Below are 25,501 nucleotides of genomic sequence, written 5' to 3'. Positions count from 1 at the left end.
CAATGGTCCATCTAGCCCAATACCCTGCTTCCAGTATCAGATATGTTGGTGGAAGTTAATGGCACCTCTGAAGTGCCTAAATATGAATTTAGCTGCCTAGCCTTAGACACCCAGGTTTGAAAATGTTGCGGGTTATGGAGCTTGTCTTCTTAATATCTCTAAAGTTCATTTGATGCTATACAATAACTATGATAGTTAATAATCATGATGGAGTGATGAAGCCTTTGGTTGTGTACATGCCATGTTTAACTAAGTTGGAACTCATTAGCCTGTTGTAAATATGTTCAGGTACTTTGTAAAAGTAATTTATACTCCAAGGATGAGGTAAGTTAGACTAGAAGCCCACACTTTTCAATGGTTTGAAGGGACTTGAATTTGGCCTTGTGCCTTAAAACAAGCCCGAGGCATGTCATTATTAGCATAACTCTCATCCTCTGTATCTGCTTACAAATACATCCAGTAGGATAAAAGATAAAAAAAAACACCCTTTTTATTATTTTATAAGTCTAAAATAAAAACTCTTATTAAATTCGATGTATTATGGGGATGACATGTCACACCTGGTTACGTTGGCTGTCATATTACATTGCATTCTTCAACATGTTACTATAACTGGGTCTGACAGTTTGGAACATTTCATGCCTTAAACGCCTCAAAATGAAGGTAAATTCTTTATAACACCAGGCAGAAAATTCTAATCTCTTCCTGCCTATGCTATAAAAGTCAAGCGAATAATCTTAAGTGAACTTAGAAAAAAAAGTAAGGCTGCATCCCTAAAGCAATACTGGTGGCATGTTTTAATTAATCAAACAAATTAGATAGGTAAGGGGTCTATTTTTCTCAATTCAAAATAATTGTAGAAAAGTTCATTCAGACATAACAGGTTTATGTGGGTCCTGTTGAATATCGTACTTTGAAACAGCCTACGATAGGTTTCGTCATCATCATCAACAGATTCTCATTTATTTTCCTTGGGCTTTCCATGCAATTTTTCTGTACACATTAGTTTCAAATCCTCGCTGCAAGATACTTCTATTTAGCTAAGTAAGCTGGCTGCATTTAGAGGAATATTTGTTTAGAAAGGTCATCCTGAGAATCAGAATAAATTAAGAATGGCAGTACTAACTATCTGTTGTGACATTATTACAAAACAGGGAAGTGTTTGTACTGGCCAAAGGCTTAGCCTGGGAAAATGCTAGCATATAATCTAATTTGCTGTGCTACCACTCCCCTAAAAGTCTCCAATGGAACTTGGAAGGTTTGAACTTTTTCACAAACAAGTTTTGTTAACAAAGAGGTTGACTTAACCTTTGCTCTTACTAAAAGATAGAAACATTAATAAATGTGGCAGTAATTCCTATAGAAAGCAGAATTGGGTCCAAATCCTAAAATCCTAAAATATTTTGGATTTTGGCAGTACCTGAATTTGAGGACCCAGAGCTGAGCCTCACTCAAAGAGTTTTACTCTGGATCTGAATCATGGTAGCTTCAAAAGGAACAAATAAGGTGAACACATGTATCATATATCATGTGTTTAACAAAAGAACTCTAATATCATCAGTAAACGAAGTCCACACAACCCTCTAGCCTTGTTCATTTAGTACCAAGACTAGTGTACTTTCTTTCCTTTGAGATAAAGACCAATTCTTGCATATGAGGCAAACTCTAGTGTCAACACACAACTCCCTAAATGTACCTCCCCACCATGAGGTCATGTTCTGTATGGACCTTATATGAGCTGCATCCAGCCCACACCATGTAGTCCTTTCTGAGTGACACACCCTTTCTCCAATGGGAAGACAAGTGAGGAGAAATACCTGGGATTTCTTGTCAACTCTCTAACTAATCAGTTCTCTAAGGAAGAAAGAAGTCAGCTCCTTCACAGCCATGCTGCTGAAATGGGGAATATGGGCTCCATAACTGAAAAGCAAAAATACTGTCAGATTCTTGGCCGAGTTAAGCCCACTTTACACCACTCCCATGGCATACACCTGCCTTAAACATGGACTACACACAAATGGTAGGTGGTGTTCAATGATCATTCAGTGCCTGCAAGAGCTCTTCTTTGTTCTGTATGTGGGTCCAGCTAGCTATGCCTAACAAGAACATCACAGCACCTCTCCCAGACTGTGTCTGGGTAGCTCTGCCATTTTAAAGGCACAGCCTCCAGTACCATTGTAGCAACAGAGTATGTGCATTTTTTTCAAGTTGCTCCACAGCTGGAAAGGTAGCCTGAGGGGCTAACCCTCTTCCAATATGTCAAGCATCCATGTACTTTTCCTCCAAGTATATCATCAGAACTAATGTATTTGATGCTTTCAGCTGTTCACTTACATTGCTGGACTGTGTACTGCTCCTGCCCTAACTAGACTCAAGGTGCTCAACCTATTTAACCTAACAAATAAAATATTAAGTGGTGATTTGAATACAGTCTATAAGTACCTACATGGGGACCAAATTTTATGTGCTCTTCAATCTAGCAGAGAAAGGTATAGCACGATCTACTAGCTGGAAGTTGAAACGAAGCAAATTAAGACTGGAAATAAAGCTTTTTTTTTTTTTTTTAACAGTGAGAGTTATTAACCATTAAAGCAATTTACCCATGGTCATGATTAATTCTCTAATACTGACAATTTTATATCAAAATTGGATGTTTTTCTAAAGCATATGCTCTAGGAATTATTTCGGGGATGTTCTAGGGTCTGTTCTATCCAGGAAATCAGACTAGATGGTCCCTTCTGGCTTATACCAGTCAGTATTTTAAAGTATCAGAGCATGTATGATCAGCTCCATGTATAATGAGACTTGCACTATTTTTATTTGTTTTACCCTTTCCCTATACCTTTATTTAGGTTACTTTTTTGCTCTAGTTCTTTAGTTTAGACTGTAACTCTAGAATTTAAATCCCTTTTTTAATCTCCAAAAAGCGCTATGCAAAGCTATGGCACTGAATAAACATTTATTGATATTATGAATTACTACAACATCACCTCCACCACCACTTCATATGACATAATACTTTCACGTTGTTTCTTTTAATGAATTATGAGTTCATGAGCAAAATTCTGATCTCTGTTGCATAGTATAAATGTGGAATAACTTCACTGAAGCCAATAGAGTTACTTCAGATTTACACTGGTATCACAGAGAACGGTGTCCCAGACCAAACTAAAAGTACCACAGTGGAACCTAACAGACATCTATGTTGGCAATATCAGTAGAAAGGTTAATGATTGGAAATGGAGTGTGCACAACCTCCCTCCCCAAAATGGTCCCTGTTAAATCCAGTTTGAGGTAGGGTAATGTTGGAAGGTTTTGCACTGGTGCTGCCCATGCCAATCCTATTTTTTTAAATAAAACAATAACTTCCTTTCATAGAGCTGTCAATCCAGCACCTTTCATGAGCATTTAATTTTGTTTTTAAAAATTGAAGTGTCATTTGGTAATTTTTAAAAAAAATACAAGTATCTCCACATTTCCTTCTATTTGTGAATCTGGATATTTAAGTGGATCTGGCCAACTATGTCAAGCTAATTTTGGAATCCTTTCATATCGGCAGACAACAGATGGTAAATGGAACAAGAATGGGAGAATGTATTAAAATACATTATAAAACCATTCAAGTTTGTCAATCTGAAACTTTGATATAGAACCAAATATGTCCAGGCATGACTTATTTTATACGTCAACTTCAAGTCCAGAGACCAATAACAGGTGTCGCAGATCTTCACATTGACATCAAGAGAACAGAATGTTGTCAATTTTAATCTGCTTCTTTATAATCAAATAGATAAATGGCCCTGCTCTTGTGCCACCAATAAAGTGCTTTTGGTGAGTACCAGGTCATTGGTTTCCCTACCCGCAAATCAGTGGTTTCTCCATGAAGTTTGCAGAAAGCCTCATTATCTAATGGCACTGAAAATGAGGCAATGGACTTCATTATTGCTGAAGTCAACAGTGGAGAAACTATTACAATTACATGGAATAATGTTATTATGGCACAGGAAGCTGTCTGATGAGTTTTCTGAAGGCTGCATGATTTCATAGATTCCCATTACTATCCTGGAAAAGGAGTGAAAAAGTAAAACAGATGGAAAATTAAAATAAAAGGTGTTGCTGCAAATGGAAGGTGAGAAATACTAACACTGTTTTAACAGTTTAGCAAAGTACCCCTCTAGGGGATGGGATCTATATATGAATGTAATTACTGCAGCAGAGTCAAAACCAGTCCTTTCCTGTCTATTGCTACAGCTCTGTGAGGTGAAACTCACTGTGCTTGTGCTTGTGTAATTTGTAAAATATATGCATTGTGTCCTTCTCTAGTTGATAGTCCTCATTCAGGATAACGGTTTACTGCTCCTATCAGTTGATGGAGTTACTCTTTAGCACAAGTGGTAGATTTCTCTGCTTTAGTGGTGAAGTTACTAGATTCAAACCCTGATGAAAACCTGTGGTGGGGTTATTACACCCGCAAGAGCTGCAAAGTAATAAGCTTATCATGTGGCGATCACATTTAATATACAGAGGGGGGAAACTGTAAGAGAGAAATAAGAATGTGTTGATTTTGAATTATGACAATAAAATAATATTTTATGTTACAAAAATATCTAAAAAATTAAAGTCCATACATTAGTCAAGATATCTTTTTTTACATTTATTCAACTAACAGCTATATATACACACAGATGTTGCTACTCTGAGTCATTTATGCTGTTAGTGAAAATTTACTCTAGCACTATTACTTAGAAGAGGTACTACAATCACCTGATGCTATTACATTTTGGCAGACAGAACTGACAGTTTGGGCTAAATGCAAATTGCTGAGACATTTGTTGACAGAAATGAACATAAACAGATGGTTTGGGGTGAGAAGTAGTATTATTGCATTTCTATTTTATGGCAATGGAGGAATTTAATATTTAAGACCGTTTTCTAGAAAGCACAAAGAAGAACTATATTTAAAAGTCTCTAGTGTGCTTGTACATGGATATTTTTATAAAGCTGCATTGTAATATACAGCCCCAATCCTACAACGAGTTCCAAATGGCTAGTTCCACATAGCAACGTCATTGACTTCAATGGGACATACCAGGAGGAACTTGCAGGGCTGGGACATATATTTCTGAAAAATATCCCCATGTCCTTTTGCCAGCTTTCTTCACACTCATCCTTCTCTGTTCTAAGGCCCTAGTAAATGCATTATCAGTCACTGAACTTAAAACAGAATACGTTTCCCTTGTAAACACCACAAAATTTTTTTAGCATAAAAGTGTGTGCTATTCACAAAAATTCTGTTTAAATAAAACTGGATTACTTAAAACATGACATGTATCAAGCAAATTCCCATTTAAGACCATCATACCAAGCTGCAACAAGGCACAAGAGGATGTTGCCACAGTGATGTAGACAATTGTTTAACATGCATGTAATTGTCTGATCCATACAGATGATAGATAATCAGTTCAGCAGAACTTTTCTTTTAATAGTTTGGGTGTGCAAGCCTCTCTGAAATCCAATAGCATTTTATTGAGTAGAGAGGGCTGATGTTTAATTGACTATGCATTTTTTCCCCTAGATAATAAACATGTAAATAAAACCCATGTAGTAAGACCACTATCTATGACGCTTATCCAAGTGAAAGTTAGTAATAAAGCCAACTGATCCTTAACTCAAAAGAAATTAAAGGGAAAACAAAAAAAAACTTCAGCATGTGATTATGTGTGCTCTAATAATGACTTTAATCAAGATGTAACTACACAGTTGAGTGTAACTAAAATTGCATTAAATTATAACTTGCACATTTACAAGAGGGATAGCTCAGTGGTTTGAGCATTGGCCTGCTAAACCCAGGATTGTGAGTTCAATCCTTGAGGAGGCCACTTAGGGATCTGGGGCAAAAAAAAATTGGTCCTGCTAGTGAAGACAGGGGGCTGGACTCGATGACCTTTCAAGGTCCCTTCCAGTTCTAGGAGATTGGTATATCTCCAATTATTACTTTATTTATTACTAAGAGTCCTTACATTCTCAATAATATAATACTATCAAAACTCATATTCAAACTTAAAAGTCTAAACTGAATGTGTGTGGTCTGAAGGTTTGTCATCCAGATACTCCCATATGAAATTAGTGTGTGCATTTTAGTTATCATTATGTTTGTTTTTTCTTCTCAGACAGGATACCATTTTTGAATTACACTTACACAGTACTTTTGAACAACTGTTTATAATCTCTACCCAACTCTTCTCATCCTTGCACTTGCTTGACTGGTATCCCAATGAAAACCAATAAGGAAACATGCTATTCAAAATTAAGTACAAAGTGTCTTAGTAATTTAGATGCTAATTCCCATTGATTTTCAGTATGAATTATGCTCTAAACTCTCTAAGAAACTTTTGAAACTGTTACTCCATTTTCTTAAAGGTCATAGAGGAGGTAAATTTACAAGTAGACATTGTACATTACTATAATTCCTTCCAAATACTCCTTGATACTCTGTGTGACACTTGTCTAAAAGTATAAATAAGTGGTAAACGGCAATACCAATAGAACTCTACAAATGGAATTCCCAATCATAAACTGAGACAAGGACTGGAACAGGGTGAGCAATGGGGCAAGACTAAGAGAAAGCTCATGGGGTCACAGCAGTTTTTCACTTTGGAAATCTGATCATCCACTAGTGTAATACAGTACAGCCCAGTCTTGAAAAATACTGACTCCATCATGAGATGAATTAATCATGATTTGTAAGTATAAATTGTATTAAAACACTAAACACAATTTTTGTTTACCTCTCCTAAAAACCATCAGCCTTGCAACTATTAACATAATGGTAGTCCAAATGTTTTCATTTTGACTGCAGTGTTTCAGAGATATTATTGGCACAGCTAATATTTATAACAACACAAGTCTTTACCATCTAAAAATTATAAATATAGGTTTGTTTTTTTAAAAAAAACATAATATTCCATACAACTAGTAGGCCATGGCCCCACAAGTTCATTCAAGAGCAGTGCCTAGTGTGGTACAGACTTAATATAATACCTATAAACACAAAGCTCAAAAATCAGGCTAATAAAATGCAGTCATCTTCATGCCTATTATATATAGAATATGTCATGGAAAGTCCTTCTTGGAATGGTTTCAAGGTACAGTATCATCCCTCTGAACATTGTCACATAAAAACATTTCAGCCCACAGTGTATCAAATTGAAATGTTATAAGTGGTTTCTTAAAAAACTCCCTAAGCAGAGTCAGCCTTTTCTCCAAAGGAATGAAGTTTGAGAGATGAGAATAGCAAATAAAGTGTCAGGCTCCAGCAGCCTAGTTCTCATAGCTGTGAGACAGCAGCAGGTCAGTCCATAAAAGGTAATTTACTTTTGTACTATTTAGAATCGTTGGCAAATTATTCCATGCACCTAAAATCCTCAGACTTCTTTGAAATGTCCACTTATAGGTGCCAAAGCAGGAAATTCAATGGAATTATTCATGTGTTTAACAAGGCATGGCCAAGCTTAGATTTTCCATAGATAGACAGTTCACACTTATTATGATAACAGAAAGATACATTGACTTCTTTAAAATTACCCAGTAAAAGGCTAAAAATTAACAATTTACCAATTGAAGACATAGGAAACTTGGGAAAAAAATCATGTAATTTAGAGACTATCTTGCTTAAGTATAGTCTTAATTTCTCTTTCCCATATTTATTATAGTACTAAGCAGATTTGCATGAAAGCCAGATCTTTGTTTCTCAAGAGCTGATCTCTTATTACTTGTTCCGTACTTGAAGTTATAATCCTTTATTGTGATATCACAATTGGTTGCTTTGGAAATGATTGTGCTGTCACCACAGACTGAGTGAAGAATATGCAGCAAGAGAAAGTCTCTTAGATTCCATGCTTCTGCCTATTTGTGTGTTTGGTTACTAATCAAGTATCAGAGAGGTAGCCGTGTTAGTCTGGTTCTGTAAAAGCAGCAAAGAATCCTGTGGCACCTTATAGACTAACAGATGTTTTGCAGCATGAGCTTTTGTGGGTGAATGCCCACTTCGTCGGATGCAAGAAGCCCACTTTGTTGGATGCTTCTTGCATCCGACAAAGTGGGCATTCACCCACGAAAGCTCATGCTGCAAAACGTCTGTTAGTCTATAAGGTGCCACAGGATTCTTTGCTGCTTTTGGTTACTAATGTTTTTTTTTAATCTGGGTGGCTTTTTGCTAATTCCTGTTGATATCTTAATATGTTATCGACTTCACTTCAGAGGTTATATGCTCTTCTGCTTTAGGTGGGAAATGGTAGCAAAACTGGGGTGAGGATTCTATGTGGAGAATACATAGGAAGGGGGCTACAAGAGGTGGTAGTATGTAATAAGGTCATTTTAATTACCTCTAAAAATTAGGCAACTTAATTATGTGCATAAATACAGATATTTTAAGGAACATGGTTCAAGGTATCTTAGACTGAATAGTTTTAGCTTACATTCTCACCATCTGATAGCTATTTGCATTCCCTCTGTTCTTGTGCTAGTGCTATGCAGTCAATTTTGAAGATGGATAAAAGGCCATAAGTAGCCAGAAGCGGGAGGAAGTTAAGGAACATGAAGCTATAGACAGCTTCTCCCTCTTCCACAATATTGTGATTAAGGCCTGGTCCACACTAAAAAGAGGGTTCGAATTAGGGTACGCAAATTCAGCTACGGGAATAGCGTAGCTGAATTCGAAGTACCCTAATTCGAACTACTCACCCGTCCAGATGCGGCAGGGTCGAACTCCGCGGCTCCCCCGTCGACTCCACCACCGCCGTTTGCAGTGGTGGAGTACCGGAGTCGACCATGGCGCTTCCGGAGTTCGAACTATCGCGTCTAGATCAGACGCGATAGCTCGAACTCCGAGAAGTCGAACTCACCACGTCGACCCGCGCGGTGAGTATGGACCTGCCCTTATTCTGCAATATACAAGGCAGGTTACTGCTGCTCACAGCCAAGCCAGTACAACTTCCTCATTAAAATTTACCCTAAAAACTCACTTTTTTGCAATACCCAAAGTTTAAAAGCCTAAATAACAATAATAAACAAGTATCTGGGGGTAGCCATGTTAGTCTGTATCCATAAAAACAAGGAGTCCGGTGGCACCTTAAAGACTAACAGATTTATTTGGGCATAAGGTTTTGTGGGTAAAAAACCTTACTTCTTCAGATGCATGGAGTGAAAGTTACAGATGCAGGCAATATATTGACACATGAAGAGAAGGGAGTGCCTCACAAGTGGAGAAACAGTGTTGACAGGGCCAATTCAATAAGGGTGGATGTAGTCCACTCTCAATAATAGATGAGGAGGTGTCAAGTCCAGGAGAGGCAAAGCTGCTTTTGTAATGGACCTATTCATTTATTTACTAAGTATTCATCTAAGGGATATGGGCTAATCCCTGCAGACTTCTTGTATGTACCATATGTTTATCAATAAGAGCTACATGTTGATATTCAACAGAAATTAAAATTCTGGTTAGAAAGCTCCCCTACCCAGACTTCATGTTTTCCTTGCAAGGAAATCAGCAGTGAACTCTGGTCATGTGTGGAAGCATAATTGGCAGTGAAAGGTTGATAGGGTTGCTTAATATAAAAACTCAGCCCATTCCAGGCACACTGAAAACTGGGATAAAAGCAGAATGGGCTAAGAGGCAGAAGGTGATAAAATGTTTCCATTTTTTAAATAAAGAAACCTGCATGTCATTTGAGGTTGGGAATCTGGATGTCTTGACACATCTACAAATGCAGGCAATGAAGATGTTTTGATGAACCCACTCATATTCTGTCCTTTCTCACTTTAGTACTGAGCAGTTATAAAGTAAGAAGTTTAATTAAGCCCTCTTTTGGATCCTAGCTCTAGAGGGACTTTTTAAATATTATTTTATTACACAAAAAGAGAACCTGCTTGTTGGGCAAGATATTGCATTTCCTATAATTTACCTGTAGAATTTATTCCTACAGTTCAGATTAAATAAAAATCCCACTTCTCTAACACAAAGTCAATTTTGTCCTGACCTTTTTCTGAACTTTTGACTCTGATGATGTTCAGAAAAGTGGCAAGAATGAAATAACTGTAATATAAATTATATAATAATTTCCAAAGGTCTCATTCGAGGTTGACAATCTATTGTAATATGAACTGTACAAGCAGAGTTTATTTATTTATTATTTGTATTATCATAGCACCTAGGAGACCCAATCATGGATCAGGACCCCACTGTGCTAGGCGCCGTACACGCAGAACAAAAATACAGTTACTGCCCCCAAAAATGTACAATATAAGACAAGAGACAACAGATGGACAGATCAAATGCGGAGTACAAGGGAACAATTCTATGATATTAGTCATCCTGATAGGCTGTGGCCTCAGTACACCAGTAGCTTAGCTGTTAATTTTTTTGTAGGCTTCCTAGAAAAGGAGATACAATCTTCTGGAGGGCTTACAATCTAACATATGTACCACTCCCCTGAAGCACCATTTCAGATCAAGAACTCACTGTTGTTGATTTAGGATGTTATTATTTTTTTCTTTATGGGCCTGAGTCAACTCCCATTCAAGACCATGGAAAGACTCCCATAGTCTTCTGTGGGAGTTGGAACGGTGTCCAAAAGGTTCACTGAATATTTTCCTCAGTGATTTTGAGCCAGCTGGTGTAAATAGGTAGAGTTTCATTGACTTTCCCATCAATAATTCTTGTCCAGACACCAAAAGATCTACACAATAGTCTGTTTTTCCTCTATGCTACAATATGATTACAGCATGGGTAGACATACATGCATTAACTTTATCCACACTATTACAGCTCAAAATAGCATTGTAGATGCAACAGCACACACTTCAGTCCAGGCTAGCAATGCTAGTACATACATCCCTAAATATCTATCACTACAGTCCCTGGCATGCTTATACAGCCAGCACTATATCCCATGCCACCACAGCTGCACTGCTATTTTTAACTGTTATCATTTGTATGTCTTCCTGTGCTGCAAACACATCTTGGATTGCAGTGGAGACATACTGTAATGTGATGGTTATAGCAACTATGCTGTTTACTCCTGTTGGATAATGCAAAGCTGTTATGATTCTAAATGACACAATTGCAGAATTACAACAGTCATATCTATTACCTAGATATTCTTGGTAATAGATTTTTTTCATTCACACACTTCCATTAGGAGAGCTCATCAAATTAGACAGTGAGGATGTTTTTGTCATTGCTGCCTAGATTTGCATGTTTTAACTGAGGCAAGTGAGCACTTTCTCTCCTTAGGATTAATGTCAATGTCATTGTGATCAATAGATCAAGTTACAAATCATTCATTTCCTTGAATTTTAATCCATCCATTTTTTTTCAGTAACATAATATTAGCATAAAATGTTTTCACTTTTTGTAGGGGAGTGCACTGGCTCTTCAACATCACTCCCATAGCAATTTAGCCCTACTTCTTTCTAGATGTTTTGTTTCTTAGTTCATTATTGTTATATACAATGGCTCTTTTTGACAGGGAAGAGGGGGGTGGCAAATTTAAAAAAACCCACACATTTATTTTCATTGTCAGATTATGTTTCTTTACCCTTTTGTTTTCCTTGGACTTAAATTCTATGAGGGTGAAAGGGAGTCTGTATCAATGAAAATGGTGTTGGTCTTTATTGTGCGCATTACACAGACACACTCATGCTGCTTTGGTGTGAATGTTGCTTTAACTTTGCTAGCAGTGCTATTTTCAAGGGTTTAGGATTAAGCAATAAAAATTCTCTTGGAGGCAACGTGGCAAAAAGATCTCAGCCTGGAAACACTTGTTTAATAAAATGTTAAATTCTATAATGTGGTCTAAATCTTATTAGGGAAAAATGAGTTAATCAATTGATTAGACACTTAGTACCTTTTTCTGGCAATGCTGTAAATACAGGTTGGAGGTATTTAATATTCCAAAGCCCAATAAAATTTGATAAGTGACAATAGAGTAGTTACTTATCACATCCTTTAAAAAACTTGAGTCCTTTAAGAAAGAAAATTAATAGTATTAAATTAAAATATTAATCATAAAACTTATGCTGCCTACATATAACAATAATAAATATCTTATTTTTATCAAATAAAAATAATAATGTATCAACTATCACACTATATTTTTGTAAAATAACAAAATTCAATCTGAATTTGTAAAATTGGAATAATTCCCTTTGCAATTAATAGGACAATTAGGTTTATATCTGTGTCTTTTGCTCCTTATACAACATAAAAAAAATACAAAGAAACTACAGAGCCATAGTTGGATCCTAAATAACTGTATTTACTAATTACATAAAAATATGCAGGACCTACATACATACTACTGACACTCTGACTGGTTTCAGGTGGCTTCTACCAATATAGAACACAGTGAAACCCACTAGAGGGCTCACAGACTATTTAAAAACCTAGATCATGTAGCACATTTTAGGCTAACACATATTTGCAAGAAAATATGTGGCTTGATCAGGGCCATAGTACGTCCTGTGAGGTACTGAGCACTCTCATTTCTAACTGAAGCCCCAAACACTTGAGTCATCTCTGGAGCTGCAAAGCTAGCTACAGGGGTGAAATTGTGCCCTAGTGTGGGAAGGGATATAGAAGGAGTAAAACATTGAATATCCCTTCATGGCATTCCCTCCATTTTCCTGTACAGGTGGAGGAAGGGCTTCTTTCAGTGGAAGCAGCAGCAGGTCTTTCCTCTCATCATTGATGATTCCTGACATCTGTGAAAATAATAATGGAATCCCCTGAAGGAAAAGAGTCATATGCACATAGACCTTATGCCTTCAGGCTAGAATCTGGACCCCCTATATTTACAGTTCCCTAGCAACTGGGCTCCACTGGGAACAACGTTATCAGAGACTCTTTTGCCAGATGCTGCCCCCAAGACCTCTCTTGAAGGTGGATGATGGGGAGGTGGTGGATTTCCTCAGCACAAAGAGACCAGATTTACAACCATGTGGTGGGAGGGAGTGGAGAATAATGCATATCTCCAACCCAGACCTTCCTCCCAGTGCATAGATTCAGGGAGAGGCTCAGGTTCACCCAATTTCATTCCACAATTCAAGAAGGGCAAGAGCTGTGCACAGTTTCCACCAGGGGAACAATCAGGTGCAGGATTGGGTGCTTATAATCTCTAATAGGCAGCCTTTCATTTAACAGTCAGAGAAGCTGTGCTCTATTTATATTGATTATCTCTCTGCCCTCCCTCAGCATACAACCTCTTTGAAAATCCTTCTTGTGCCTACATTGCCTACGTATTTTGGGCTTGCTGCTGCTATACTCAGTTCTGAATCATGGCCCTACCAGTTTGATCATAGAAATGTAGGGCTGGAATGGACCTCAAAGGTCATCTAGTTCATGTCCCTGTGCCCCCGCCCCCATAAAATAATATGTATATCTCTGACAGGTTTGTCTTATCTGTTCTAAAAAAATATGTTCTTAAAAAAAACTTTCAGTGATGGAGATTCCACCCTTTCTTGGCAGCCTATTCCAGTGTGTAACTATCATAATAGAAAGGTTTTCTGAATACTCAGCCTAAATTAAGATGATTCTTTCTTGTCCTATCTTCAGTGGATATGGAGAACAATTGACCACTGTCCTCTTTATAACAGCCCTTAATATATTTGAAGACTATCAGATCTCCCCTCAGTTCCCTCCCCCCCAAGATTAAACATACCCACTTTTTAAATCTTTCATCATAGGTCCAATTTTCTAGACCTTTTTATCATGTTTGTCGCTCTCCTCTGGACTCTCTCCAATTTGTCCACATAGGTGTTAAAATGTGGCATTACTCTAGCTGAGATCTTCTCCATGCCTAATAGATCAGAACAATTACCTCCTATGTCTTGCATAGGACACTCCTTCTGTTAATACACTCCAGAATGACATTAGCCTTTTTTGCAACTTGATCACACTGCTGGCTCACATTCAATTTGTGATCCACTATAACCCTTAGCTCTTTTTCAACAGTACTATTGCCTAGTCCGTTCACCATTTTGTAGCTGTGTATTTGATTTTTCCTTCTTAAGTGTAGTACCTTGCATTTATCCTTATTGAATTTCATCTTGTGGATTTCAGACCACTTCTCTAATTTATTAAGGTACTTTTAAATTCTAATCGTGTCCTCAAAAGGACAACCTCACCCAGTGTGGTGTAATCTGCAAATGTTATCTGTATACTCTCCGCTCCATTATCCAAGTCATTAAAAAATTGACTAGTCTGGACCCAGGACAAACCTCAAAGAGATTCCACTAGATATGTCCTTCTGGTTTGCCAGTGAATCGTTGACAATGACATAACCATATATATTGGTAAGTATTAACTAATACTTTAGCTAATTTAAGATAATATAAAATCCTTCAGCATTAAGATCTAAGTAGCAGAGCTAGATGCAAGACAGAAAACATTCATGAACATTTGTTTCTATTTCTCATTGAATTTACCAACCTACTCTCCTAAGTATCATGTGTTCAAATACAATATGCAAACGTTGCAAAGGACACTGGATTTCATAGCTTAAAAATACCTCACACCAAGTATTGTATTATATTTGAAAATAAAGTTGTTCTTTTTAAACTCAGCTTTTTGAGTTGCTGGAGTTGCTGGTAGTGAGTTATGCTGAATTGTGATACTGCACTTTATTTATGTTTGGGCATTAATTTTGTTATTTCAAACTACAGCAAGGGTGCATAGTGTGTATAGACAGATGCTTTTTTGTATATATGTATGTATGTATAAATGACATTGACATTTCAGAGCCTACCTCTAGTACTGGTCATAATTTGTGATACCAGCCATATTGGACCCCAATAAGAATTGTTTTATATCATTATATATTATTTCCCACACTTTGGTGGGACACTTAGTATCCTTAACTGTCCTCAGCTTTTTTTCAAGCAAAAAGTAAAAGAATTAAAATATACAAATATATATCCTGAGGCTTAGGGCAGAAGGTGGGGTCATTGTCAATCCATTACAACTTAAAACTTCAGAGAACAATATTTACAGGAAGGAATTTTGTCTTCTCTGAGGGCATCAGTAGAAATTGATTCTCAGTCTTGGAGACTTTAATGCTACAGAGATGTCTCTCTACAGATGAGTGAACATTAGCCAGAGGTTGTTACAAACAGAAGCTGTGAATTGCAAAATTAAAGCAGCGACAGGGTGTAAAGGAACTGTTATACTTCCTCCCATGAGACTGACTGTACAACATACTTGGGGGATGGCGTTATCTTTTCTCCAAATTCTAAAGCTCTGGGAGTTGCCACCTGACACACAATGGAAGAACAAATTAAAGAGTGGAGCTCTATTGTAACACATGCTTTTAGAAGAGAATGGGAATAACATGCCTGTTTCCCCAGAAGACTTGTACTCATAATGAATCCCTGCTCTTTTGTCTCAAGCCTGAGGGTTGAGATTCAGAAGCTGAATAGCAAGCTAAGAATTTGGAACTGCCATATGACCATGATTCACTCCATATAACCCAAGGTGGTACACACAGTGTTTCAGTCTACAACTGTCAGTTCCTCTTTTTCTAAAATCACAACTTTGCAACATTCCTATAATTCAGTTGGGATGCCAGCAATATGGGAGCCCAACATCAAAAATTAACAGGGTTTCCCTGCTGATTTAGCAACCAGAAGAAATAATTTAACATGAATTCAAGGGTGGCTGAACCCAGGAAGGTACAGTTTACACTTCTTTTTTTTGAAAGCAAGATGCAGAGCAGAACATGACTTTAGTCTCCTCTGTATATTTCAGGAAAAGTGTTTTAGACTAAATGCTGTTACTTGGTTATTCACCTCCACATATTGACAAACTTCTTTGCCATCCATGTCTTGAAACATTGACCCTTCTAGGTCAACTGTGAAACAGTTACTGGATTTCTTATCTCCCATGTCTTGGGTGGGTTTTCCTGGAGTGGATAACTCCTCTGGGTCAGGTTTAGGGTTGGTACCTGCCATATTCTCGATGTGGCATGATGCCATGTTTGTTTGTGGGGTTTGGTATGCTGCAAAGGCAATATTCTGATGTTGAGAGGCAAATTTCAAGTCAATCTAAACAGGTGACCTTCAGCACCATCGAAAATCAGGCCATTACCCTACAGTTCTGTCACAATTACAGGTTTAGCTACATCTTTGACACCCCCCACCCCACCCCGCCCTGGTCTTTTGACAGTGCATCCACTTAGAGATTTCAAGCTTCCAAGCATCCACTTCTCTTGGGCAAACTAGGACTTAGGCTTGCCCTCTGTTCCCTCTGTTCTTCACTGTGATTTCTGTAGCAGGTCTGACAGGGATCCATCAGCACCTGTTCTTAATTTTTCTTCAGGGACTACAACATTGTATAGCAGTTACCAACCAGCCTTCACAAAACATAATACATTTATTCTAGAGTAAAAGCATTACAGAGGAAACATACAAAATCAATAAACACTCTTATAAACATGCTATAAGCTTACCAGAGGTAACCCATCCTTCTTATGGTGCTGTAGTAATCCAGTCTTTCCAACCCTTCCGCAGGGTTGCTTTCCCTTGGACAGAAGGTCTTGTACATTTGCTGAGTCAAAAGAAGGGCCTCTATTAGTTTAATCTCAGCCTTTTTACAACAAAACACCTTTCTTTTTCTGATGGTTTCTGGAAAACTCAGTCCAAGTCAGTATATGCAAACCTCCACGGGGGTAGTGCCTCTCTGGAGGTGTTTACAGCAGAGAGATTCATTTTAATCACCCTATCCCACCATTGTTTTTAGTCCCCAGGAATGGGGATAATCCTTCTCCAGAAAGTTGCACACAATCTCTGACTCACAATGATACATAAACCATAAACTTAATAGAATATGGTTCCCAAAGATACTATATGTGGTTGCAAGTCACAAGTGATTCAAAATTAACTTCTTGACTGTTGCTGCATTTATAAATGATATTGCCATTTTCAAAATGCAGGTCTGTATGCTGAAAGGTAGTTGTAGCTAAATTCTCCAATGTTAGCTGACATAGACTACTCATTGTCTAGGTTGATGAGTTGCAGCTTTAAAGATTTGTTTCCATTATCGTTGAAAATTCAAAGGGAAAATAAAATTCATTTTTAGAAATGTTTAAAACCCTTCAGAATAAGATTCCTTGCCTCATACCAAACATTTGAATGAAGAGTTTATCTCATAAGGAACAACCTTGAAAAATTTTTCATGAACACCCAAACACTATTGAATAGGTATAAAAAAAAGAAGCAGCTTATACAAAGGTCACATTTTTACAGATAATTTTAGTGATGCCTACAATATCTGCAAGCACATCTGTTTGCATACACTTTTTTATGATCTCACAAATGCGCACACATCAGTATGTACAAGCCTGATCCTACATAGCCTTAATCACATGAATAACTCGCATGAGTAAAGCTTACAGGATGGGGCCCCTAGGTCACCTGGACAGGCAAACACCAGGTTCTGTATGTGCAAACAGGCCTTTGTGAATATCACATGCAGATTAAAGCAACCTTTTGTAAATTTGTCCCTTAAAATCTATCCAATTAAAAAAAAAACAGATTTCAGAAGTGATAATCAAAGTGTCAGTATGATGTGTATGATGTGATATAAATTAAACAGTGCAGATGGCTGTTCATATCCTCAGTATCAAAAATGAAGGCATGATATTAACTTAACCAGAAGATGTCATGATGTTTGCAAATGGGCAGAGCTTTGAGACTTGGATTAACTCAGTACTTTTGTATATGTTTGAAAAAACTTGTATAAAACTCAGGAACAGTTTAAATGTTTTTCGAGAAATTTAGTTTCCTGGATTCTAAAGTACTTTTACATACTTTTCATTATTTGTTCAGTATAGTCTGTTATTGGAAGACACTTTCCAAACTGAATTAAACAAAGGAGGTCATTCACCAAGAAGAGTAAATACTTATGCAAGTCAAAGAAAAAAGACCCCTTTGTGATTTTAAAATATAACAAAATAAATTAAATAAATAAAATAAAATCATCATCATCATAATAATAATAATATCAAAAAATTCTGCCAAGGAAAATAAAGAATTTAAGAGTCAAACTCACTGTTCTTAATCACTGAAACTCCTAGCATCTCAATTAATTCAAATGAGTAAAACTTCAGTTCTGGAATTGAAGTAGCATTAATCACAGTTTGGTCTCATTATATTGTTTTATTGAAAGGTCATTTTATACATTATTAAAGGATAGAAGATGAGTCTTCAGCCCAGTGCCTTAAAAATACTATGAGTGGTATTCTCAAAAGTGCTCAGCACTGGTATAACTCTGCTCGAACTGGAGTCAATGGAACTACTTCTGTCTATAGAGACTGGAACGTGCATAAGTATATGCAACATCAAGCCTGAATAACGGCACGAGCAACTTCTCATTTTAAATAATCTTACTGAGCCTGGTGCTACACCTCATCTCTGCAATCTAATTCCATTTACATATAACTGCCAAATTATAGATGGAAAACTCACCAAAGAAAGTAACACACAGATTTCCAAAGATAAATAACTGTTTTCCCTCTTTTCTTTTGAGAGGGCTGAAAAACAAAATATTCCTACAAAGGCAAACTACATACTGTAAATATTAGATGGAACAGCAGAGTACATAGTCAAAAGTCAGAGGGGTAGCCGTGTTAGTCTGGATCTGTAAAAGCAGCACAGAATCCTGTGGCACCTTTGTCTATAAGGTGCCACAGGATTCTTTGCTGCTTTTATAGTCAAAAGGACTTGATAGGAGATAAACACTATGACCCAAATTGGTAATTTCTAAGGCTCAAGATGAGGAAAAATGATATAGGCATTGAAAGGGGGAAAGGACATATTCTTAATTTCTGTAAATCATTGTTTCTATTTATGGCACAGTGAAAACACAAAATACTACTCAGGAATGAAGAATCTTCATACAAGGCAGAAAGAAACAGAAGGAGAAGGTGGGTAGGAGGAGGGCATACAATTGGTTCACCTTTCCTTTTATTCAGTACTAAAATATATTAATACATATGCTTAGATCAATTTTCATTCTTATATACTATGTGTCCTGAGGCCTAATTCACGTTTTTTTTTAGCAAGTTGAGGTATGGTGGTGTTGCAACTGCCCAACTGTATATTAATATGGAGAGACCTCTTTTCAGGCTGCTATGATTAGACCTCCAGACTGAAAAAGACTAACACACTAATATAATGACTAGAAGATGAAGTCAGAAAATTTCAACAAAATCTCTGATGTGAATTGAACCTTTGTGGGTTTGTTTGCTTCTAATATCAAGCAAAAAATTAATGAATGCTGCAGTTGCTGAACCATAATGCCATTTAGTGGATACTTTTTAGTAAAAAAGGGAATTGATTTTCCACAAATAAGAAATTGCAGTGCACTGTGGTAGCATACATTTGAACTTAATGGAGTCTGTGATGAATGTTATTTATTTATTTTTCTTTTCACTGCATGCTATTTATAAAAGGGACAGGGAGTTAATGAAACATACACTGGTATTGTGGGATATGTCCACCTACTGCTGTCAAAATTGCGATTAAGCTATTTCAGGATAAATGAAGCATTGTTTTGCTGTAATTTGATACTTAAAATTGATGAATATGTGTGTGTGTGTGTGTATGTATATATTATAAAGGTGTATCGCACAAGAACTCAATTCAGAATAAAAAGCTTTTGGGGCACAAGTATATAGATGGCATTTGTCTTTTCCATCTTAAGACACAATATAGCCAAAATCTGATTTGTCAAGGAATCCTTTCTATTGTGATCTAGATTTCCCCCATTGTGCAAAAGTGGTACACGAGGTGGTACAAATTCTTTCTAACCATGTCCAAACCCACATGATTCTAGTTCATTAGTATCAAAATCTGTTTGTTCTGTAAAATATGATAGAAACTATTTTGAAGTTTTCATGTCTGAGCTGGAATGACATATCCCTAACGATAGGTGCAGAAGCTCAACAACCCTGAACACAAATAAGTTTCTGAAACTCAAACCTGATGCATATGCCAGTTCTCTGTCTGTCAAGGGACATTGTGCCCATTCCAAAATCTGTTATACCTACTGTGACCAGGGAGAAGTTTCAACCGTGCATCTTCTTGGGACTATCTTTAACCTTTTACATTGTCAGTTGCCTCCATCCTCATTGGGATCTCTGGGAGTTATTGTAATACAAATAATAAACAAACAATATTAATGTGCTAGAAAAGATTTCAGAATTCAGAAAGTTGCATTGCTTTAAAAATAAAAACCACCTGTTATTGAACAGTGCCAAATTAATTTACATTCATTAGAACTTTTGGTTAATGGGGCATTTTACCACCACTGCATACCTTTTAAATGGTCTTTTTTGTATTTGTTTACCTCTCTACACTGATCATAAAACAGCATAAAAAATCTACAGTTTCCTGGTATAAAATATGGGAGAACTAAATCATATTAGGCAATCAAGTAATAAAAAAATTAAATTTTATAAAACAAAAACAAAACAAATACAGTCATTTAAAATGAAGGTAAGTTAACTTGCAACAGCTGGAGAGGGCATATAGCTAACTGATATCCAGTATTATGAAATTAGCATATTAATCATCTGAGAAAACATAATGGATTAAAGGACCAATGTTGTCATCAGATAGATGAATATGATTCACCACTAATTTCAGAGGAAATTATGTGTGTTTATATCTGGGGGAGAATTGGACCCAATATGTAGGGTATCACAAAAAACAAAATTACAAAAGAGAACAGAATCAGGATGACAACAGTTATTACATTTTTATAATATTTATATTACACAAGAACCTGACAGATTTGCATGCATCACCAGAAAACAAAACAAAAACAAACAAACAAACAAAAAAAACACACACGCATTAATCTCTATTTTGGCACTAGTTATGCGATATTAAAATACATTATGCCAAATGAAAATAATTATGAATTACTTGTTTCTATAATTTTCTTAATGCATTTATATTTTTAAAACAAACACTGAAACTATTAAAAAAGAACACAGGTAAATTCTCCTTACCCTAGAAATGAAAAATATTTATAATACACATTATTTCCAGAAATGGATACATAACTCTCATGGACTAGAGTCGGCTCCCATGGGACTCAATCCTACAATGAGCTGAGCACCCTCAACTCCCTCTGCCATTAAAACCAGGTGATTATGCTCAGCATCACTCAGACCTCACAGTCTTATTTTTGTTGAATAGTACATTATTTTGTAAGTAGCTCCATTGATTACAATAGGCCAGATTGAAGAGTTAGGCATCAGAATCTTGAGGAGTTAGGCATTGGCTTTTCTGTTTTATCCTCAGTATCAGCTGGATATATAGAACCAAAATAAAAGTAATCTCTTCAACCATCCTTCATCCTGTTTTTGTGTGTGTTGCAGATAATGTTGTAACTCTCATTCTGGCTTTTCACTTTGCTAGTTGAATGTTCAAACTTTCTTTCAAAATTACTTGAAAACAACACACTAAAGAAAACTACTAAAATAAATTCCACCAGCTCTGAGAAAATTAGGCTACATCTATTTTCCATTTTCATACATATAATTGTATAATATCTAAAGCCCACCATAATAAATGTCATTAAACCATTACATTATAACACACAAAATAAATACCACAAGCCAAGACAAAGCTAGGCTAACTTTGTAATACATTTGAATACATATGAAACATCTGATATTTTGAAGCATGCCATACCAAATACTATCAAATTAAAACTTCAGAAATACAAACAAATAAATTTTAAAAAATTGCAGTGGTCCATTCAAAATTAGGGCTTTCATTTATTAGTGTACATATAAAAGTATGTAATAATATTCATAGCATACAGTACACTATACCATACACTAGCATACCAAATACCACTAAACTACTACATGAATAAACAAGTCTCAAAAAGCCAATTTTAGTTCATCATCAGTTAAAGTGTACCTTTCATAATATTAGCAGCACTCAGGAAATAAATGTATGTTGCTAATTTGATTTAGTAAGCTTATTTAAGAGAATACTTTAAAATAGATTGTAAATGCTTCTTTGCAAACAGTAAGATTTGCATGAGAAATTATAAAAGTGTTTCTTGTCAAAGACAGCAGGAGTTTCAAGGATATCACTTGCAAAGTAATTCCAAAAGGAAATCTTAAGTGTTTGACCTTTGGATGAAAAACAACAACCACTATTTAAAGACAATTCATTATTTGCATTCTGTCATTGTCCCAGCTGCCCACAACTTTATTAAGTAGTACATCTGGGAGCTATCCAGCAAAAGCTCATCCAGGGCAGGTCATCCTCCTTTTGTAACCCATTCCACTTGGAATTCTATCAGCCCTCCATCCTACTATTTCACCTGGGTTGCTGTCGGTCCCACCCCACATTCCACCAGGAGCCTGCACCATTGCTGGGATACTTCCACCCTCCCCACATTTGAGGGCAAAGTGCAGGAAGAAGAGGTGTTGTCTCTTTCCTGTACCAGACATTAGGAGCCTCAAGCCCAGCACCACTTTCTTTAGAAGATGCCTTCTGCTAATCTACTTCTGGTTTATCTGAGCACTGTACACCGCATATTGAATGGATACCTGCACCAGACACCTGCTAAATTGGAACATCATGAATTTTACAACCTAACCTACCTAGAAGGTTCCTGGGCAGCCAAGAAGATTATTCCCAACATGCTGCTCAGGCCAATCTGGCAGTGAGGGAAAAATTCCTGCCCAGCCCCAAAACATGACTAGTGTGATGCCCTCAAAACCCCCAAATCCTATCCTACTCTAAGCCTAAGGGGGTGGGGAGAGGCTTTACTTCCCTGCACAGAATTATAAGGTTTATAAACCTTCCCCTTGGGGGTGCAGAAGCCAACTGGCTTAGGCTGCATCCTTCTGTCCAAGCAATCAGCTACATAGAGCCCTCCAACCCACAAGGAGACTGAATGCCCATAAGGAAGGGTGGGGGTAATATCCCTAAAGAGGCCAAGGATTTTCTTTACCTGCTGGCACAGACGAAGCATCTCCAGTTCTGACGCTGCACTGTGTGCCTCTCAAAGTACAACTTATTCTCACTATATTCAATAATACCTTATGTGAAAACCTGATAAGAGGAAGTGTAATTGTTTTGTCCATTCTCTCTGTACACCTTAAAAAAAGATCTACCAGCAAACTAAAGGCCACCCTTACTTGCACTGAAATCAATGACACTGCAAGAAGAATAAGGTACTACTCAACGTGACTAAGGGCAGCAGACGCAGGCTGTAAATGATCTTTTGGAAATCTCTGGAACTTTATTTAATCTGTTAAGTTCACCATTGTTTGTGTAAATACGTTACTTCTTCTGGATGTTGAACTGCATTAATAGTTGTAATGGGTTTTTTTCCAAAGCACTCAACATTGACCAAACTCTGCTCCCACTGAAGTGAAAGAGTTTTACCTTGATTTCAATGGAAGCAGAGTAAGACCAACTTGGAATGCTTTTGAACATTCTACCTGTTAATACTAATGTGACTCATTTTCATCTGTATATGCACTTAAGTGTAGTATAAGTAAATATAAAAGTTGGAAGGAAAGTAAATCTTGCCCTATTGATTACATATAATCACATTCTCACCAACTTATTTCCATTCCCCAGTCTTCAAATTTCCAAAATATGAACGTATATAATTTGCATTTGTACCCAGTCTTGAAAAAAGTCTGTATACAATTGTCAAATGTATTAGCTTGACTTTCCAAATGCATAATATTGTACATGCAACCCACTTAGGAAAGAGATATTGCATGGGCACTTTGGTAACATGAATTATCCTAGCCTTTATTAGCTTAACTTAAGAATTTGTTTCTTATATATTTAAGAAAAAAATGCATTTTTGTTGTAAGGCTTGACCATTTTTCTTTCATATTTTTCTGATCAACACCAGCCAAATAGCTATCATGGGAAAGTGTAGATCCTTAGATTTTAGCATTTCAGCAGCCTACCAGGCTAAAGGCCTCTGAGCACTTTTTCTCTAATTGTTCCTTATTTTTACTACTTAGTGTTTCCTTCCTGCAGTATATTTCTGAAATATATTCCCCTTTGTCTCATATTTCTCCTTAAAGTCTTACAATAGAGCAGTCTTCATAAAAGGCCATTGCCAGAAGGTGCTACACCTTCATCAGAGATATGACACTTTGATAAAGCACTGGTGCAATACATCATCAAAGAGCTGCATAGGATGATGCATTAGTGTAATACATCAAAACGCCATTGCGCATATGGGGTCTGATCCTGCTCCCACTGAAGTCTATAGAAAGATTCCCATTAACTACAGTGAAAGAAGGATTGGGACCATAATGTCCCGCAGCCCAAACATCTGAGATCTACTTTAAATTTTGTATTCCTATTGCTTTAAAAAAAATTCTAAGTTTTTACCTCTGGTATTTTAATATGAGGGTTTTTTTGGGGAGCGGGGGAAGGAGTGAGTTGGGAGAGAGATACCAGGAGCATCAAACTTACGTTTTTGTATTTGTTTTCTCCTGGAGAAATGTGCTTCATTGAAGAGGTAAGAGAGACTAGTATTAGAGTCCATATGGCTTCTATTATCTGATTCAGATTCTGTCAGGATAAGGACAAAAATAAGTCCTGATAACGTAAAAAAAAAAAAAACATTTGATTTGGAAATGTCATTTCTACACAGAATAAACTGGGTTTGTTTTCTTTGAAATAATCAAATGTTACTTTATGTAAAAAGATCTTTCTTCATGGCTGTAAAAATGTAGCTGTAGAGAGGACTAGAATCCTGAAGAAACATAGTTAACACTGATCTCTCCTGCCACTAGAAAATAATGAAAATAAATGTGTAGCCATAAGCCCAACCAATCCTCTTACTTGGGGGGAAAAAACCCACAAGAAATATAAATAAGAATCTCAGCCTTTTTCAAAAGTTTTAGCTATTTAACTTGTGAAAATACACTGGTAGATACAAACTGGTGTACACTGATCACTACAGTAGAAAGGATAAAGTTGCTGGCCTGCACTAGAACTCCTTGGCTGCAGCGTAGGATCTGGGTCACTGACTAAATGGCTGGCAATTGCTCCCTGAGACTTTCAGAGGATCCTTTCTTTTTTAGCAGTCTGCAAACGACAAGGGAAGTGGTGCTTTTTCATTCCTGTTAACTTCCTAGCCAGTTGGCACAACATCTGAAACTGATATCTGGGAGCAACTCCTTCTTGTGGACATAGAGACGATGATGTTCTTTGGGTGGATGCAGTTCACTAGCAGAGGCAGAAAATTGGCGTCTTCCCTGTGACCTGGCCTTGAAGCTTTTAATTTCACAAGAATAATATCTCCTATCAACTGTGCATTTTTGTAAATGTCAATGGCACAATCAGTTTACAATGCAGATGGAACACAGCCAGTGCATTTTCTCTTACATTCACTTACTGCTGGGACTTCACCGACATTCTCTGCAGCTGAACATTT

General features: G+C 36.8%; 1 long non-coding RNA gene across 1 annotated transcript; it reads right to left on the bottom strand.

Moving 5' to 3' along the window:
- Window positions 1-12,390: 12,390 nt before the first annotated feature.
- Window positions 12,391-24,631, bottom strand: LOC120407040. Its single transcript, XR_005599760.1, has 4 exons — window positions 24,535-24,631; window positions 20,103-20,192; window positions 16,503-16,600; window positions 12,391-12,762 (listed from the first exon to the last, which is right to left on the bottom strand). It is a non-coding gene; the product is annotated as an uncharacterized LOC120407040 (long non-coding RNA).
- Between the last annotated feature and the right edge of the window lie 870 nt (window positions 24,632-25,501).

This window comes from Mauremys reevesii, linkage group 5 (genome assembly GCF_016161935.1).
Source record: "Mauremys reevesii isolate NIE-2019 linkage group 5, ASM1616193v1, whole genome shotgun sequence".
In the NCBI taxonomy this organism is placed as follows: Eukaryota; Metazoa; Chordata; order Testudines; family Geoemydidae; genus Mauremys; species Mauremys reevesii.
The sequence above is the reverse complement of the archived record's forward strand: the minus strand, read 5'-3'. Positions and strand labels throughout refer to the sequence as shown.